Source organism: Triticum urartu, chromosome 2A (genome assembly GCF_056163025.1).
Source record: "Triticum urartu cultivar PI428250 chromosome 2A, HENAU_Tu73, whole genome shotgun sequence".
Taxonomy (NCBI): domain Eukaryota; kingdom Viridiplantae; phylum Streptophyta; class Magnoliopsida; order Poales; family Poaceae; genus Triticum; species Triticum urartu.
In genome coordinates this window covers 577,211,933-577,232,140 of record NC_141874.1, presented here as the reverse complement: position 1 = coordinate 577,232,140, position 20,208 = coordinate 577,211,933, and the positions used below count along the sequence as shown (strand labels likewise).

Below are 20,208 nucleotides of genomic sequence, written 5' to 3'. Positions count from 1 at the left end.
ATTGCAGGAAGCAATGTCTCTGTGGCTAACAGATCATCTGCCCCTTTCTCTTGTTCTGATGTAGATGGTGGGACATAGCTATCTGGAAAGGGTATTCACAAAAAAACCTATCCGAAAAGGGTGGAGGGGAGGGGCAGAAGGAAGCTGCGAAGAAATATTTCCGATGTTTGAGGATGTGAAAAAGATATCTGATGTTTGAGAGTTAATAGCAAATGATTGGCAAGGCAGTTAGATGAATAGACTTTGAGTACAATACAGCAGCAGAACTTGAGAAACATTGTTACTCCCGTTCTTGGGACTAAGGAGTGGTCAGTACATCTCATGTGCCCCCAACTTCCTTTTCTGTGATGGCTGCCATTATGTGCCGAGCTAAGTAACAGGAAATAAGTTCTTCTATCTAAAGCAGGAATGTTTTGATCACATGAGTTGGCAAACCATCCTGTTGCGCCTAGCTAACCACACTCACGAGCCCAGCCTGAGTGGTCTGATGCGTTTGCACACATCCAGTAGACCAGGGATCAAATCCCAGTTGCGACCAATTTTTTAAAATTAAAAAAAATCACGGGAAGAAGCCCAAGTTGCGCGATGCTTTTGACATACAGGGAGCCGCATGAAAATATTAGTACCACCTTGAATATGTTTTAAATTCAAACTGAAAGCGTAAAGTCACAGGAAGAAGCGTATTGTGACGGTGAACCTACGGAGTCAATCCGTGCTTTATTATTAAAAAAATAATAGGAAAAATGTCCGTGCGTTGCAACGGGAGGAGAAGAAGTATCACCACGCCTTCTTTCTTTACCTTCTGAAACAAGATGATGCTTCTAATTTCTAAAGTTACGCTTCGGAATAAATGTCAGTTGCCATGAACCAAGGTTGGCTAGGCATACGCAAATACACAATATGGAACTGCCATACAATAGTTGAACCACAATCTAAGTGTTCCACCATTATCATTCACATTATGGTAATATTCAGAAATTCATTCACAGATGGATGCTTTATAAATCTTTATAAATGACCATTAGCAACAAATATATCCCATTGAACGAGTGACAAATTATTCAGGCACCAATGGGAACACATAGAAAACAGTATTTCCAGAGATCCCATTGAAAGAAATTTATGATAGTAAATATGACAAAGCAAGTATGTCAACCATGCTTAGAGGATTACATCATACTATTTGGTGCTTTCAAATATTATAGCATAATTAAGATACAACATAACCACTGAACGAAATTTCTTCAAAAATAAACATAAATACAATAAAGAAGAGAACTCCTGCGATGACATGTTCAAGAGGTACAACATTTATCTGTTTCCAGAAAAAGGGTAAATTGATTAAACTGACCAAAGAGAAAATGCATGGATGCCCAAAATAGAACTTTAAAGAAAGCCAGGGAGAAACTTTGCTAATGTAAAGACCAAAGGGAACAATATGTGAATCATATGTTAGTTGTGCGCATCACAGTCATGAACTTGAGAAAATATATCACATGCCAACTATAAAGACAAACAATGAATTGTATTTCACAAGTTTTTGCAACTAATCCATGACAAACCAAGGAAAGTATAAAAGATGAAGGAAAAGAAAGCTTTATAATCCATGATAAACTGTTGAATTGATTAAGCTTATCAGCATCTATGTTTATTTTGTTTGTATCATCAGAACTGACGCTAGATTTGTTAATACAAGATAACAGTATTACATGCCACAGGATCAATTTGTGTAATGTTTGGTTTCAAAAAGGCGAAAGTAGTGGGTCATCACTCATGAAAGGATAATAGGATTGCCCCCCCTATCCTGAAGCTACTGATGTGCTCTTGTGGTACAAAGTGTCGTAGTTGAGAGACGAAACAAACAGCAGTGACACTACAGTGGAGGGAGGTTTGTGTGTATGTACCAGATGTACTGAGCAACGATCCGGTGGTCTCAATGGCATGTTGTGCATCATGCCATATGGCACACATCCATGGTGCATGTATATGCAGGCAAGGATCGGCAATCCTCTCTGCCCTTAGTCCCCTACAAGTAATCATATGATCCCCATGATCTCCAAAACTATATGAGCACATTATCCATGCAGCTAACAGTAGTAAATTAGGTACAAGAATTCATCCTAATAGACAAAGTTGTGGTCCAGTATGTACCTGTATGCAAAAATAGAACTGCATGAAGCCAATACCTGCACTTGGAGACATGGGGATGCAGCAGGGGCATGCAGGCGAAGCTCATCCAATCACCATGTGTCATCTTTTTTCAATCACTAGAGCTTTTTACTATTCTAGCACCCTGACCTGATTGTGCTGCAGCTGCACATAGAGCGAATGCAAACAAACACAACTCTTCAGAAAACAACTCAACCAACACACATTAGATCGGCAAAATTTAGTTTTGAATAGTGGATGAGTAGCTGCCGCCAACTAAAGATAGGAGAGCATGTCAACTGCCATGAGTAGGGATAATGAGAGGAATCGAGCCCTTGTGGTGGGAGTCGGGTCCTAGGGGATGTGGGGCTCCGTCGGCAGCGTGAGATCCACAGAAGCTCAGGGATCCTTAACGCATCACCCGACCATGAACCAGAGGCGTCATTGAACAGGGACTATGGAACCAAATGTGTTGCACTGTACTATTTTGAACTGGCAAACATGATTGTTTGTGAATAAAAGTTCAATGACAATATAAGAACCAAGTAGCTCAGCAGTAGTTACCCACAAATGTTGCTCTCCAAATTCCCTTTTCAAGCATTCAGCTGTAGAGATATATTGTGTGTCAAAAAAAGACTAAATTGTTATTGTTACTTGCATATTGTCCATTCCATTCTTTCTGAAAGTGTCCGCAGAAACATTTAATTTGTTGTTATTTAGAAAAACCATGAAAAACATCTTTGATTAATCAATGATCTAGAAGAGTTGGTACCTAAACCGAGTAGGTTATGTGATACTATCTCTGTAACTTAATATAAGGCATTTTTTCAACACATTACCGCCAGCCTTGGGAAGCTTCCTTGCCAGTGTGTATCCTATACCTGTTCAAGAGCATGCAAAGGTCACCGAGCAAGAACTTAACAATGTTAGTTGAAGCCAATTTCCACATGTGATGGCATATAAAAGCTTATACACTGATTTTGAATGGGAATAACTCACAGTTGCTGAATCAATATTCATGTACTGCTACTCGCTTGCTCAGGCAAACCAGTTACCTATATATCCTTCGGATATTCATAGGTGGCGCTGGTTTGTAACAAAGGGATGGATTGCAGTGAACCACCAAAAGAACTGTGGTGTGTACTTGGTAATAACCATAATCTTGTATGAACTTAGTAGCAATTTTAATCTTTTTTAGATGGTAGCACTCTTACTCTTAATTAAACACACATTTTACTGTATTGATTTGCTTGCCTAGAACCTATGTTTAAGGTAGAGAATAATAGAGCACCATTCTTATCAATTTTTTAGATTATCATGTCATTTATTTTAGCTACCATCTCTAGGAACAAATTTGAACAGAAATTTTTGGTACGCATTGAGTAGAATTGCAGGAATGCATCAATCAAAATTATAAAATACCATCTATCAATTAGTACAATACCATTAGGAATATGCATTGAATTAGGAATTTAAATAAGCTAATATACCTATGCTGAAATCAACCCATACAACACTCATTCTATATTTTTCCCAGCTCACCCAAAGCCTAAAAAAATTGTATCTGGGCAAAAAGAAAGGAAACACCTAGCCGTGAATTCTTTATACGATTAAAGAAAATCTGTAGACATACATTTGTCACCTAGAGAATGAGTTTTCTCACCCAAAGCAATAGGAGTTGGCGTACCCATGTGTCACCCAAAGCAATAGGAGGAGTCTTGCGACTCCACATGATGTAAATTAATTAGCAAACCATTATTCGAGCTTATGCCGCACCGCCGCCCAACACGCTCAGTTCTGAAACCACATTTCCCTCATGCTCATCTTCCTCGTGTGTGCGAACAAGTTTGGATTCAGTGGGCTGCAGCTGGCTAGAGTGTTGCTGCTCTGCAGGGACGATCCACTGCTGCAACTGCAGCACTTCATACTTGTATCTCAGTTAATTATGTACCCATCTACTACATATGTATACCTGCCAATGCAAGTTGTCTTCAGATTAGGAGTTAGAAGAACGTAACATACTGTATGCAGAGTATGAGGCCAGGACAATGATATAGGTTGAGGCTCTTTTGATGGAATAGCAGTAAGGTACTGATGTGCTACCAGAAGCCTTATAGGGTGTGGGATACCTGCTGCTGTATGGCTTGAATGGCTTTGTTTCGCCCTGCAAATATGTTGATATTGTTTTTAAGCAATATGACTAATCAAATGAAACTCTGAATGGAGCACAGTCTAATTCAATGAGCATTAAAATGCGTATAACATAAATCCACTGAATTGTTTTCTATTTGGTACTTCTACTTGAACTGTAAAAGCATCCATTGAGACATAAGAAATGTGAATAAAGTATCAGAGACAACTATCCTTAAAAGTTCAGGAGCAAAATCTATCTCATGGTTTCCAGCTGTCCAGATCCAAGGCTGGTATGCGAGATTCCGCCGTACAAATCTTGCCCACATATCCCACCTTGTATTATCAATTTATCATGATATGGGCAATTATCGGCATTTGTCAGGTCCCGACGAAAAGCACTGTCTGGGCTTTTGAATTGGACTCATAATGAGCGAGCGTGACATTGGAGTCGACACTCTGACTGAGATCACCTAAACACAATAGTAAAATTCTCAGTAATATTACTCATAAACTACAATAGTAAAATTATGTTGGAATTCAGACATGACCATGCAAGTTATATTCTGAGTAAATTTGACAATACCTATCAGACCAAATGTATATGGCACATCTGGGCCACTTTTCGGAGGGGTCCTAAACCAAATCTTTTTCAGCGTCTCTTTAGTTCCAACGGCATAGTAATACTTTGTGTCAAACTGCAAGAAAAGTCATAATTAAGCCTTGAATCAAGATTCCAGCCTTCATAAAACATAAGCATCAAATGTTTGACGTGTCGGTAACCTTCAGGTTCTTGATTGTACAATGATGAATGTATCCCGAGGTATATTTGTAGAACGTATACCGTGAATGCTTTCCCTTTGCAGAACAATTGAGATTATCTTATGAAGTCCCGTAAAACATAGTGCTCGATCCAGGTTCTGACTATTGTCACCCATGAGATTATCATGGATGTACTTTTGTGGTTGCCTTGTCTGATATGAACCTGTTAGAGCACCTAATCAATTAGTATGAGAGTGGAAGCCACAAACAACACCATGATTGAGCTGCAGAAAAGGGTAGACACTGATCCTACAGCTCCCTCTTTGCTGATTGCTGATTTGTGATTGTATTAGAAGATGGAAGAAAAGCAACATGGTCAGACCTTTAGATTGTATGGCATGCGCCGAGGAGGCCAGCCATCCTTCTTCCACCGTTCTTCTTCTCCCTGAATCTTGGTCGTCATACTCCTTCTCCTTTCTTCCTATGTTTCCTCTCTCCCTCGGGCCCTTCTCTTTCCTTCTCTAGATGAGCAGGACGCCGCTGGCACCAGAACAAGCCGCCGCACCAGCCGCCAGATCGGCCGACGCCGCGCCCGGATCTGCCTGTCTTCCTCGCGCCGACACCGCGCCTCGCATCGCCTGCCGGCCGCCTGCCCGTTCCCACGGGTTAGGCATCTATATCGGGTTGGGGGAGGGGAGGGACGGGGAGGATGGTGGTGGTCGCCTCCGTTGCGAGGCGAGGTCGAGCGGCGGGGTGGCCTACGCCGGTGCCAATCGAGGCGAAGCGGTGGGGGCGATGCAGCACCTGTTCGGGACTTTTTTTCTATGGCGAATCATTAATTCACTTAGGGACGTGAGTGCGGGTTGAATACCTAAAACCGCGATCCCAAATTAGTACCACCTCGTTTATATTGCGATTTTGTTCCTATAAATCGTAAAAGCGTATTATGACATGAGAAGAAAGCGTATTGTGACGGTGAACCCACAGAGTCAATCCGTGCTTTATTATTAGGGAGAGATAATTACGCTCAGAAAAAAAACAAAAGGAATACTAAACGGACTCCAAAAATCCCGAAATAAATTTTCCCCGGCTTCTAAAATCAAGCCGCACAGGATGAACAGGCCTAAATGCAATTTTGAAAAACGCGCATTTTTTCTAAATTCAAATAAAATAGCAAATAAAACCAAAATAAAATCTTATTTGATTTTATAATTAAATCATCAATATTTATTTATTTTGGGAAAGTCATTTTATTCCCTCTCATATTTTTATGATAGAAATAATTGAAGATAAAATAAATAAAATCAAATGATCCTATTTTCAAAATTTAAGGAAAACTCAAATATGAAAATAACGAAATCCCCAACTCTCTCTGAGGGTCCTTGAGTTGCGTGAAATTTCTGGATCAACCAAAATGCAATAAAATATGATATGCAATAGTGATCTAGTGTATAACATTCCAAATTGAAAATTTGGGATGTTACAAACCTACCCCCTTAAGATGAATCTCACCCTCGAGATTCGGGTTGGCTAGAAAATAGGTGAGGGTGGTCTTTCAGCAATTCTTCCTCTCGTTCCCAGGTGGCTTCATCCTCCGTGTGGTGGCTCCACTGAACTTTGCAAAACTTAATAACCTTGCTGCGGGTGACTCGGCTAGCATTCTCAAGAATCTTAACTGGTTTCTCCTCATAGGTCAAATCACTGTCCAATTGAATCACTTCCAGCGGCACTGTATCTCTCAGCGGTATATCAGTCATCTCCGCGTGTTACTTCTTCAACTGGGAAACGTGGAACACGTCGTGAACTCCTGACAATCCTTCGGGCAATTTCAACTTATAAGATACTTCTCCCATACGCTCCAAAACCTTGTATGGTCCTACAAAACGTGGTGCTAACTTTCCCTTAACTCCAAAGCGCTTAACTCCTCGAAGTGGAGATACTCGAAGATAAACTCTGTCTCCTACTTCGTAAACTGTCTCCTTGCATTTAGAATCTGCATAGCTCTTCTGCCTGGACTGGGCTACCTTGAGCCTATCGCGAATCAATTTCACTTTCTATTCAGACTCCTTAATCAGATCCGGTCCAAACAACTGACGGTCTCCAACTTCATTCCACGACAATGGGGTCCTGCACCTCCTTCCGTACAAGGCTTCGAAAGGGGCCATCTTCAAACTGGATTGATAACTGTTGTTATAAGAGAACTCTGCATACGGCAAATTATCGTCCCAACTAGATCCATAATCTAGCGCACAAGCTCTCAGCATATCCTCCAAAATCTGATTGACTCTCTTGGTCTGTCCATCTGTCTGGGGATGGAAAGTTGTACTGAACTCTAGCCTGGTACCCAAGGTTTCATGCAACTGATTCCAGAATTTTGAGGTAAATTGGGTTCCTCTATCTGATACAATGCTCCTTGGAACTCCGTGCAGACATACGATCCTGGTCATGTATATCTTTGCCAACTTGGCACTAGTATAGGTAGTCTTCACTGGAATGAAATGAGCTACCTTTGTCAAACGATCGACTACAACCCAAATCGAGTCATAGCCTGAACGAGTTCTAGGCAATCCTGTAATAAAATCCATGCCTAACTTATCCCACTTCCATCCGAGTATCGGCAATGGCTGTAGCAATCCTGCTGGCTTCTGATGCTCTTCCTTTATTCTTTGACATACATCACAAACTGCTACATACTCTGTAATATCCTTCTTCATTCGGGTCCACCAAAAAATATCCTTCAAATCCAGATACATCTTGGTATTTCCTGGGTGAATCGAATATGATGAATCATGGGCCTCTTGCAGAATCAACTTCCTGATCTCCGGGTCATTGGGCACATAAACACGGTCTTCAAACCATAAGGTATCGTGCTCATCCTCATGAAATCCTTTAGCTTTTCCTTTGCTCATTTTCTCCTTAATAGAAACGATCTCCTTGTTAGTCCTTTGAGCTTCTCTTATTTTATCCATCAAAGTAGACTGAATCTCCAATGCTACTACATAGCCTCTCGGAACTATCTCCAAACATAGCTCACGAAGATTCTCGGCTAACTCTCTTGGTAAATCTCCCATCATTAAGGTGTTGACATGGCTTTTACGACTCAGTGCATCGGCTACTACATTAGCCTTTCCGGGGTGATAATGCAATCTCATATCATAATCCTTGATGAGTTCCAACCATATCCTCTGCCTGAGATTTAACTCCTTCTGAGTGAAAATGTACTTCAGGCTCTTGTGATCCGTGTACACCTCACAATGATTTCCAATGAGAAAATGTCTCCAAGTCTTCAACGTGTGCACTACGGCTGCTAACTCCAAATCATGCGTAGCATAATTCAACTCATGAGGCTTAAGCTGTCGTGAGGCATATGAAACAAATCTTCCTTCATGCATAAGCACTGATCCAAGTCCTCGTCGTGAAGCATCGCAATACACCTCATAATCCTTGGTCTGATCTGGCAAAATCAACACTGGTGATGTAACCAGACGTTTCTTCAACTCCTGGAAACTGGCCTCACACTCTTCAGTCCATTTGAATTTGGTATCCTTCTTCAACAACTCCGTCATAGGCTTCACAATCTTCGAGAAATTTTCAATGAATCTCCGGTAGTATCCTGCAAGTCCAAGAAAACTCCGGATCTCTCCAACTGTTGTTGGGGCTTCCCAATTTGTCACAGTGTCAACCTTGGTGGGATCTACTGCTATACCTTCTCCAGATATAACGTGTCCGAGGAATCCAACTTCCTTCGACCAAAACTCACATTTGCTAAACTTGGCATATAACTGATGTTCTCTGAGCTTTCCAAGTACCAAACGCAAATGCTCCTTATGCTCCTCTTCATTCTTCGAGTAAACTAGGATATCATCAATGAACACTATGATGAACTTATCCAAAAACTCCATAAACACTTTGTTCATCATGTTCATAAAATATGCAGGTGCGTTAGTCATACCAAATGACATAACGGTATACTCGTACAGCCCATACCTGGTGGTAAAAGTTGTCTTAGGTATATCCTGTTCTTGAATCTTCAACTGATGGTATCCTGATCGCAGATCGATCTTGGAAAATACCTTAGCTCCTTGCAATCGATCAAACAGATCATTGATCATCGGTAGTGGGTACTTGTTCTTGATGGTTACTTCATTCAATTCTCGATAATCAACAACCATCCTTAACGATCCATCCTTCTTCTCCACTAGAAGTACCGGCGATCCCCAACGTGAAGAACTTGGGCGAATATATCCCTTATCAAGTAACTCCCTAATCTGCTTCTTAATCTCCTCCAAATCCTTTGCGGGCATCCTGTATGGTCTCTTAGATATTGGCCATGTGCCTGGCAAAAGCTCAATCAAAAACTCAATATCTCTATCCGGTGGCATGCCTGGCAACTCCTCTGGAAATACATCAGGGAAATCCTTCACTACTGGTACTTCCTCCTGCACAACTCCTGTTAGGGAATTTACTTGAGTCCTTTTAGGCACATGCTGGGATACATACTTGATCCTTCTTCCTTCTGGCATTGTAAGCAAAATTGACTTACTAGCGCATTCAATATTCCCTTCATACTTCGATAACCAATCCATGCCTAATATCACATCCAATCCTTGAGATTCCAATACTATTAGGTCTGAGGGAAATACGTAATTACAAATCCTCAATGGTAACCGATCACACCATAGACTAGCCATATATTCTGCTCCAGGTGAGGTTACTAACATGGGTGACCTAAGGTCTTGGGTTGGCAATTCATACTTATCCACAAATCCCCTTGAGATGTATGAATGCGATGCACCAGTATCAAAAACAACGAGTGCAGTAAATGACTTAACCAAAAACTTACCGATTACTGCATCGGGCTGCTCTTCAACCTCCTCCACGTTAATGTGGTTCACCTGTCCCCTGTTGAAAGGGTTCGGCTTCTTCCCAGAGCTTCCGTTGCCATTTCCATTCTGGGCTTCAGGACATTCATTGGCATAATGTCCGGTCTTCTGGCACTTGAAACAGGTGACTTGGCTCAGGTCTCTCTTGGCTGGGGTTGATGGGTTGGTACGGTTCTGGCCATTGCTTCCTCCATTCCCATTACCATTCTTAGGGCCATTATGATTGTGTGAGCTACCTCCTCCATGGGTATGCTGAAAATGTCCTCCCGGTCTAGGGGTAAAATGTGGCTTCTGCTGAGCTCCTGAGTTGTACTTCCCTTGTCCATACTTCCTCTTGCGATGCTCAATCTGTTGTTGCTCCCCTTCAATCATAAGAGCACGATCTACCAACTCCTGGTAGTTTTTGAAGGTTGCTACTATCAACTGCATGCTCAACTCATCATTCAGTCCTTCCAGAAACTTCTCCTGCTTAGCTGCATCCGTAGCAACGTCATCTGGGGCATAAAATGCTAGCTTACTAAAGTCCTCCACATACTGGCCAACTGTCCGTCCTCCTTGGCGCAAGTTGCGAAACTCACGCTTCTTCATGGCCATAGCTCCTGCTGAAACATGGGCAGTACGGAAAGCCTGTTGAAACTGGTCCCATGTGATAGTATCGATAGGGAAAGTGGCTGTGAAATTCTCCCACCATGATGCTGCGGGTTCGTCAAGTTGATGGGCGGCAAACTTCACCTTTTCCGCATCTGTGCATCCTGCCGTGGTCAACTCCCTTGTTGTCCTGCGGAGCCAATCATCTGCTACTATCGGCTCGGTGCTACTGGAAAACACCGGCGGATTCAGCCTAAGAAAACGGGATAAGTGGTCAATAGGTGGTGGTGGTGGGTTGTTGTTGTTGTTCCCCTGATTCTGATTCTGGACTAGCAACTGCATCAATGTGTTCTGCTGCTGGATCAACTGAGTGAGCTCCGGTGGGAAGGTAAATCCGGGGTCACGTCTCGGAGGCATCTGAGGATTTTTAGAAAAGATGAGATCTAAGAATAGAGAGGGGTCTAGAGAGATAACACTACCCATATGAACATGATGCAAAAGCAAACAATTCACTTCATTCAATCAAACAAGGGCATACAATCGATCTAACTATCGCAAAAGTGCTCGAACTACTATATTTACATGGTGGACTACTAGTACTGATGAGGTGGTCTACTAGAAATATTCTTCCGTTGCAGACTCCATGATATCTGCTCCAGCTTCATCAACATAGTCATCGTCGCTATCATCTGGATCCGAGTCGGTGTCGTCGATGATGATGTAATCTTCCGGGCGAATCTCTTTGGGTTCTTCGTCTTCCTCTACTGGTGTAGGGCCTCCCATAAATATTTCGATCTTCATTGTTAGGTCGGCATTCTTATCCACTAGTACTTCGATTTCCTCTTCATAATCTTCACGTGTAGCCTTGAGTTCTTCCTCCAGTTCCTTGATTCTTGTCCTCGCCTTCTTCAAATCTATCATGTTGGCGCACATCTGGTTCTCCTGGCGTTGAATGTGTTGGTTTAGCTCCTGGATAAAAGCTGCAGTTGATCTATCCTTCCTGGTACTGATCATCTCCTAGTGCTCATCTCGGCGCCCACAAATCTGGTAGATAGTATCCTTGAGATCATTGCGGTAAACTTCTCCAATGTGTCCCATGGTGATGTGAGCTGCCATGCTCTTCCTAGACTCCAGTTTGGTGCATCAAAGGAAAACTCTATGGGGTCGGTGACTGGCATGAACGTCCTTCTTAGAACTTGAACTTGAATCATCCAGCGCTCCTATTCAGGTAAAGTGGCGTTGTAGGTTCCGGTGAAGCTTGGTACTACTATGTTCAGATATCTAGTGACTTCCTTCAAGTGACGTCCAAAGGGTGTATCTTCATCCGGTTGCGTGAACTTGTTCCTTGCATCTGCCATCCTAAAAGAGTAGAAAAAATGAGGAGTTAGAATGAGCAGAGTGGGTAGTGATCTAGGGCTTTACCTTAGTGGTCGTGTCCTACAGTCAGCGTGTGCTCTGATACCATCTTGTAGCGACCAGACCTCAAACGGTCCAATCTCTGTGCTCCGGTGTCATCCCTGGATCAGTAATGCTGACACCACACAGTACTTGAAGGATTTATAACAGAGTAGCAATCACACACTTATTATATCGAGTGTCTCAAAAGAGATCTTATTACAATAAATATGGCTTAAGGCCATCTAACAACGATAACAGCGGAAGGCTTGGAAGATAAGTGAGTCCATCAACTCCAACGGCATCACTGAGTATAGAACCACAACCTAAAAGCACCTTACTCATCGTCTGAAAAGTCTGCAAAATGAACGATTGCAGCCCAAAAACGGGCCAGCACATGGAATATGCTGGCAATGTAACACATAGAGAGCAATAAAAGGATAAAACTATACTACATGCATATTTGGCTGGTGGAAAGCTCTATGGTTACAGTTTTGCATAAAGTCAATTTTTCCCTACTGCAAAGGAATACATTTTAATTAACTATCATGGTGGTTGTTGAACATTGATAATGGTTGACAGCATTCTCAATCCCAATTAATAACATCATTAAAACCCAACAAAATTAATTAGAGTAACATGATGAGATTCACATGATAATCCAAGTACTAAATACTCAAGATGTCCATAACCGGGGACACGGCTAACCATGATTAGTTTATACACTCTGCAGAGGTTTGCGCACTTTTTCCCACAAGACTCGATCTCCTTCGTTGGAATTCTCGCACTACATGATGTTTGAGAAATGGATGACCGAGACATAGTCTTTCAGAAGCGCTTGCACCTTATGAGCGGGTAGGCTGTACCAATCTACATCCCCTACATCTGCTAGTCTACCACTGTAAGAGTTCGCACGACTTAGTCAACTATGCTAGAGCCCATAGTAGCTTGTGGCTGCACACGGAAGTTTCTAGCATGAAATAATCTCATGATCCCTTTGAGCCTTGGTGGCGATCCAAAAAGAAAAACAGGCAATCGCTGGAATGCCCAGGTGCCTCAATCCACCCAGATGTGTGTTTAAGTTGCCACCTTAGATAAACCATTAATTTAACAATCTCACATCTGTCATGGATACACTCACCCAATCCACGTCTACTAGCATAGCATGGCATAATAAGCAAACGTAGAAGTAACTCCCAAAGGTTTGAATATAAACAGGTAATAGGTGCTACCTCATCTACTTCCCAAACCCACAATTTGATTAGATCCTAATCATGCAATGTGTGAGGGTTGATCTAATGCAATAAAAACTGGGTAGTAGGAAGTATGATCAAAGTGTTACTTGCCTTGCTGATGATCCGCAAAACCTAGCGATTCAAAGTAGCAAGCGGCGCACTCCGGGTACTCTATCGCAAACAAACAAGCATACAATAAGTACTCGACTAATGCACAAGTAAAACTCAAATAAGAGATCTAACCAGAAAGTTCAACTTAAGAACTCCGGTTGGCAAAAAGAATCAAATCGAATGAAGCGACGAAAGACAAACAGCAAAATAAACAGGCTTCATTCACTATTATGGATCTAGGTCAAATTTTACAGAGGCAAAAACTTGTTTGAGTTGGTTAAACGGAAAGAGGGTTTCGAGACGAAACTCCAGGCGCTTGAATCGCCTGATTCCGATAAACGAGCGAAAAGTTATACTAGAACGAAAATCGGATCAGAAATCATGATCAGAAAAATCGCGGATTTAATCCGAGAAAAAGAAAAACGACGAACAGATTAACGAACAAACGTTCGTTATCTGGATCTAAACGATGAACGCGTTCGTTAAAACGAACGAACGAGCGAACGCTCCCTATTAACTAAACCGAGAAAAAAACCGATCTATCTAAAAAAATGAATCTAAAACAACTGAAAATAAACCGAACGGTTTTTCGAGAAAAACCGGCAGCGGCAGCGGCTTTGACCTCGTTGGCGGCGGGCGGCGGCGGCGGCTTAGGGCAGTGGCGGGCGGCGGCGGCGGCTTAGGGCGGCGGCGGCGGCTTAGGGTTTGGGCCGGCGGCGGCTTTGGGCTGGTTCGGCCCGGGGTCGCGCTATATAAAGCCCCGGTCAGGTGGAGTCCTGGCCGGACACGGCCCAAGATCGGTTCGCGTTTTTTTAAATAACCATGCTTAGAAAAAAACAAAAGGAATACTAAACGGATTCCAAAAATCCCGAAATAAATTTTCCCCGGCTTTTAAAATCAAGCCGCACAGGATGAACATTTATTTGGGGCCTAAATTCAATTTAAAAAACGCGCATTTTTCCTAAATTCAAATAAAATAGCAAATAAAACCAAAATAAAATCTTATTTGATTTTATAATTAAATCCTCAATATTTCTTTATTTCAGGAAGTCATTTTATTCCCTCTCTCATATTTTTGTGATAGAAATAATTGAAGATAAAATAAATAAAATCAAATGATCCTATTTTCAAAATTTGAGGAAAACTCAAATATGAAAATAACGAAATCCCCAACTCTCTTCGAGGGTCCTTGAGTTGCGTGAAATTTTTGGAGCAACCAAAATGCAATAAAATATTATATGCAATGATGATCTAGTGTATAACATTCCAAATTGAAAATTTGGGATGTTACAACATGATAGAGCCTATGGCTGAAGCATAGGGAACAGTTTTCATTTTCTCTCTATCTTCTGAAGTGGTCGGGCATTGTGTCTTACTCAACTTCACAGCTTGTAACACAAGCAAGAACCCTTTTGCTACCTCTTTGAGCACTGCGTTGGTTTTCCCCGAAGAGGAAGGGATGATGCAGCAAAGTAGCGTAAGTATTTCCCTTGGTTTTTGAGAACCAAGGTATCAATCCAGTAGGAGGCTACGCGCGAGTCCCTCGCACCTGCACAAAACAAATAAATCCTCGCAACCAACGCGATAAGGGGTTGTCAATCCCTACACGGCCACTTACGAGAGTGAGATCTGATAGATATGATAAGATAATATTTTTTGTATTTTTGTGATAAAGATGCAAAGTAAAATAAAAGCAAAGGAAATAACTAAGTAATGTAAGACTAATATGATGAAGATAGACCCGGGGGCCATAGGTTTCACTAGTGGCTTCTCTCGAGAGCATAAGTATTCTACGGTGGGTGAACAAATTACTGATGAGCAATTGACAGAATTGAGCATAGTTATGAGAATATCTAGGTTTGATCATGTATATAGGCATCACGTCCGAGACAAGTAGACCGACTCCTGCCTGCATCTACTACTATTACTCCACTCATCGACCGCTATCCTGCATTCATCTAGAGTATTAAGTTCATGAAAATAGAGTAACACCTTAAGCAAGATGACATGATGTAGAGGGATAAACTCATGCAATATGATGAAAACCCCATCTTGTTAGCCTAGATGGCAACAATACAATACGTTCCTTGCTTCCCCTACTGTCACTAGGAAAGGACACCGCAAGATTGAACCCAAAGCTAAGCACTTCTCCCATTGCAAGAAAGATCAATCTAGTAGGCCAAACCAAACTGATAATTCGAAGAGACTTGCAAAGATAACCAATCATACATAAAAGAATTCAGAGAAGATTCAAATATTGTTAATAGATAGACTTGATCATAAACCCACAATTCATCGGTCTCAACAAACACACCGCAAAAATAAGATTACATCGAATAGTTCTCCACAAGAGAGGGGGAGAACATTGTATTGAGATCCAACAAGAGAGAAGAAGCCATCTAGCTACTAACTATGGACCCGTAGGTCTGAGCCTCTGAGGTGAACTACTCACACTTCATCGGAGGGGCAATGGTGTTGATGTAGAAGCCCTCCGTGATGGATGCCCCCTCCGGCGGAGCTCCGGAACAGGTCCCAATATGGGATCTCGGGGATACAGAAAGTTGCGGTGGTGGAATTAGGGTTTTGGCTCCGTATCTGATCGTTTGGGGGTATGTAGGTATATATAGGAGGAAGGAGTACGTCGGTGGAGCAACAGGGGGCCCACGAGGGTGGAGGGCGCGCCTGGGGGGTAGGCGCGCCCCCTACCTCGTGGCCTCCTCTTTTGTGTCTTGACGTAGGGTCCAAGTCTCCTGGGTCTTGTTCATTGGGAAAATCACGTTCCCGAAGGTTTCATTCCGTTTGGACTCCGTTTGATATTCCTTTTCTTCGAAACCCTAAAACAGGCAAAAAACAGCAATTCTGGGCTAGGCCTCCGGTTAATAGGTTAGTCCCAAAAATAATATAAAAGTGGATAATAAAGCCCTATAATGTCCAAAAGAGTAGATAATATAGCATGGAGCAATCAAAAATTATAGATACGTTGGAGACGTATCAAGCATCCCCAAGCTTAATTCCTGCTCGTCCTCGAGTAGGTAAATGATAAAAACAGAATTTTTGATGCGGAGTGCTACTTGGCATAATTTTAATGTTATTCTTCTTAATTGTGGTATGAATATTCAGATTTGAAAGATTCAAGACAAAAGTTCATATTGACACAGAAATAATAATACTTCAAGCATACTAACAAAGCAATTATGTCTTCTCAAAATAACATGGCCAAAGAAAGTTCATCCCTACAAAATCATATAGTTTAGTCATGTTCCATTTTAGTCACACAAGAATGCTCTCATCATGCACAACCTCGATGACAAGCCAAGCAATTGTTTCATACTTTAGTAATCTCAAACCTATAAACTTTCACGCAATATATGAGCGCGAGCCATGGACATAGCACTATGGGTGGAATAGAATATAATGAGAGGGGGTTATGTGGAGAAGACAAAAAGGAGAAAGTCTCACATCAACGAGGCTAATCAATGGGCTATGGAGATGCCCACCGATTGATGTTAATGCAAGGAATAGGGATTGCCATGCAACGGATGCACTAGAGCTATAGATGTATGAAAGCTCAACAAAAGAAACTAAGTGGGTGTGCATCCAACTTGCTTGGTCATGAAGACCTAGGGCACTTGAGGAAGCCCATTGTTGGAATATACAAGCCAAGTTCTATAATGAAAATTCCCACTAGTATATGAAAGTGACAGAACAAGAGACTCTCTATCATGAAGATTACGGTGCTACTTTGAAGCACAAGTGTGGCAAAGGATAGTAACATTGTCCTTTCTCTCTTTTTCTCTCATTTTTTTATTTGGCCTTTCTCCTTTTTTATTACATATATGGCCTTTCTCTTTTTTATATAATTCCTCACTTGGGACAATGCTCTGGAAAATGATGATCATCACACTTCTATTTATTTACAACTCAATGATTACAACTCGATACTAGAACAAAAAATGACTCTATATGAATGCCTCCGGCGGTGTACCGGGATATGCAATGGACCAAGAGTGACATGTATGAAACAATTATGAATGGTGGCTTTGCCACAAATACTATGTCAACTACATGATCATGCTAAGCAATATGACAATAATGAATGTGTCATGATAAAAGGAATGGTGGAAAGTTGCATGGCAATATATTGCGGAATGGCTATGGAAATGCCATAATAGGTAGGTATGGTGGCTGTTTTGAGGAAGATATAAGGAGGTTTATGTGTGAAAGAGCGTATCATATCACGGGGTTTGGATGCACCGACGAAGTTTGCGCCAACTCTCAATGTGAGAAAGGGCAATGCACGGTACCGAAGAGGCTAGCAAGGATGGAAGGGTGAGAGTGCGTATAATCCATGGACTCAACATTAGTCATAAAGAACTCACATACTTATTGCAAAAATCTGCAAGTCATCAAAAACCTCAGCACTACGCGCATGCTCCTAGGGGGATAGATTGGTAGGAAAAGACCATCGCTCGTCCCCGACCGCCACTCATAAGGAGGACAATCAAATAACACCTCATGTTTCAAATTTGTTACATAACGTTTACCATATGTGCATGCTACGGGACTTGCAAACTTCAACACAAGCATTTCTCAATTTCACAAGTACTCAACTAGCATGACTTTGATATTATTACCTCCATATCTCAAAACAATCATCAAGCATCAAACTTCTCTTAGTATTCAAAACACTCATAAGAAAATTTTACTAATCTTGAATACCTAGAATAATAGGATTTTAAGTAAATTACCATGCTATTTAAGACTCTCAAAATAATCTAAGTGAAGCATGAGATATCAATAGTTTCTATAAAACAAATCCACCACCGTGCTCTAAAAGATATAAGTGAAGTACTAGAGAAAAACTATATAACTCAAAAGATATAAGCGAAGCACATAGAGTATCCTGACAAATTCCAAATCATGTATGGCTCTCTCAAAAGGTGTGTACAGAAAGGATGATTGTGGTGAACTAAAAAGTAAAGAATCAAATCATACAAGACGCTCCAAGCAAAACACATATCATGTGGCGAATAAAAATATAGCTCCAAGTAAAGTTACCGATAGAAGTAGACGAAAGAGGGGATGCCTTCCGAGGCATACCCAAGCTTTGGCTTTTAGGTGTCCTTAGATTATCTTGGGGTTTCCATGGGCATCCCCAAGCTTAGGCTCTTGCCACTCCTTGTTCCATAATCCATCAAATCTTTACCCAAAACTTGAAAACTTCACAACACAAAACTCAAAGTAGAAAATCTCGTGAGCTCCGTTAGCGAAAGAAAACAAAAGACCACTTCAAGGTACTTTAATGAACTCATTCTTTATTTATATTGGTGTTAAACCTACTGTATTCAAACTTCTCTATGGTTTATAAACTATTTTACTAGCCATAAATTCATCAAAATAAGCAAACAACACACGAAAAACAGAATCTGTCAAAAACAGAACAGTCTGTAGTAATCTACAGCTAGAGCAAGATCTGGAACCCCAAAAATTCTAAAATAAATTTATGGACGTGAGGAATTTATCTATTAATCATATTCAAAAATAATTAACTAAATATCACTTTCCAAATAAAAATGGAAGCAGTTCTCGTGAGCGCTAAAGTTTCTGTTTTTTACAGCAAGTGTAACATGACTTTCCCCAAGTCTTCCCAACGGTTCTACTTGGCACAAACACTAATTAAACACAAAAAACACAAACAAAACAGAGTCTAGATAAAAAATTTATTACCAAACAGGAGAAAAAAGCAAGGAATAAAAATATAATTGGGTTGCCTCCCAACAAGCGCTATTGTTTAACGCCCCTAGCTAGGCATAACAAGCAAGGATAGATCTAGGTATTGCCATCTTTGGTAGGCAATCCATAAGTGGCTCTCATAATAGATTCATAAGGTATTTTAATTTTCTTTCTAGGAAAGTGTTCCATACCTTTCCTTAATGGAAATTGGAATCTAATATTTTCTTCCTTCATATCAATAATTGCACCAATCGTTCTAAGGAAAGGTCTACCAAGAATAATAGGACATGAAGGATTGCAATCTATGTCAAGAACAATAAAATATACGGGCACATAATTCTATTTGCAACAATAAGAACATCATTAATTCTTCCCATAGGTTTCTTAATAGTGTAATTCGCAAGGTGCAAGTTTAAAGAGAAATCATCAAAATCACGGAAACCTAACAAATCACACAAAGTCTTTGGAATCGTGGAAACACTAGCACCCAAATCACATAAAGCATACCATTGTTGATCTTTAATTTTAATTTTAATAGTTGGTTCCCACTCATCATAAACTTTTCTAGGGATAGAAACTTCCAATTCAAGTTTTTCTTCATAAGATTGCATCAAGGCATCAACGATATGTTTAGTAAACGCTTTATTTTGACTATAAGCGTGAGGAGAATTTAGCACGGATTGCAACAAGGAAATACAATCAATCAAAGAGCAATTTTTATAGTTAAATTCCTTGAAATCCATAATAGTGGGTTTAGCAACATCTAGGGTTTTAATTTCTTCAATCCCACTTTTATCAATTTTAGCATCAAGATAAAAAAAATTCGAATTCTTGGAACGCCTTCTAGGTAAAAGTGGATCATATTCAGTCCCATCATTATCAAGATTCATATTGCAAAACAAAGATTTAATAGGGGACACATCAATGACTTTTAGATCTTCATCTTTATTTTCATAGCAATCCGGTTTAGCGGCCATCCTATTAACTAAGGTAGCCTGCCTATCCGAAATTTCAGCAGTCAATTTCTCAAGATGAGCAATCTGGGATCTTAAACCATTGAATTCTTTAGACATATCATCAAGCTCTTTATTCATAAAACTCATAAAACTTTTCTGTTCCTTAAGCTCATTTCTGAAGAAACTATTATGTTCAAATTGCAAAACCATAAAACTCCTGACATTGCTTTCGATCTCTTCTAACCTTTTAAGGTGAAGGTCACCAAA

The 20,208-nt window shown here is 40.8% G+C and overlaps 1 pseudogene across 1 annotated transcript; it reads right to left on the bottom strand.

The window, feature by feature from the left end:
- Positions 1-1,094: 1,094 nt before the first annotated feature.
- On the bottom strand, positions 1,095-5,503 carry LOC125538944 (purple acid phosphatase 2-like; annotated as a pseudogene). The gene is made up of 4 exons (XR_015615422.1): positions 5,423-5,503; positions 5,062-5,263; positions 4,865-4,976; positions 1,095-4,751 (listed from the first exon to the last, which is right to left on the bottom strand). The product of XR_015615422.1 is annotated as a purple acid phosphatase 2-like (transcript).
- Positions 5,504-20,208: the final 14,705 nt, after the last annotated feature.